Source organism: Sinocyclocheilus rhinocerous, unplaced genomic scaffold (genome assembly GCF_001515625.1).
Source record: "Sinocyclocheilus rhinocerous isolate Xijiao unplaced genomic scaffold, SAMN03320098_v1.1 scaffold1102, whole genome shotgun sequence".
NCBI classification, from domain to species: Eukaryota; Metazoa; Chordata; class Actinopteri; order Cypriniformes; family Cyprinidae; genus Sinocyclocheilus; species Sinocyclocheilus rhinocerous.
Genome location: NW_015640208.1, coordinates 281,266 through 281,794, shown reverse-complemented (window position 1 = coordinate 281,794; position 529 = coordinate 281,266). Strand labels below are relative to the sequence as shown.

General features: G+C 42.2%; 1 protein-coding gene across 1 annotated transcript in view; it reads right to left on the bottom strand.

Annotated features, from left to right (window-relative positions):
* LOC107752564 (FERM domain-containing protein 3-like) overlaps positions 1-529 on the bottom strand; it is a 58,508-nt gene that overhangs the window by 38,513 nt on the left and 19,466 nt on the right. The gene's annotated exons all lie outside the window — the stretch shown is intronic.

The window sequence follows — 529 nt, the reverse complement described above, 5'->3', positions numbered from 1 at the left end:
AAAAAAAACCACATTATTTTCCACATACTGTACGTTATTGTTTCTCCTCTATGCCCCGCCTTTCTGAAACGCGTTGATTTTTACAAAGCTCATCGGTCTGAAAAAGCGAGGTGTGCTGTGATTGGCCAGCTATCCAGTGCGTTGTGATTGGCCGAATACCTCAAGCGTGTGACAGAAATGTTACGCCCCTTAACACGCTGTCTGTCAGCACCCCCTGTTTTTTTTCTGTGGGCAACTGTTTAACTGTTGGGAATAAAAATAAAAAAATCGGAGTGTCTATTTACACTAAGTGCAAATAGCCCGCCTTGGCAGAGGCTATTTACACTAACTGCACCCACGAACGTGTGATTGGGCTAGTCAACAAAAGATAGTCATCAATGAGATTCAGTGGCGTAGATGGTAAAGCGTGTGTCATACTCCTTTTGACGCGATCGACCCGGGTTCGAATCTGCCTTTTGGCGAACTTTTTTCTCCCTTTTCAAATTTCAAATCACATCAGAAAAGCATTTATTTTTAATAAAATGAAGGA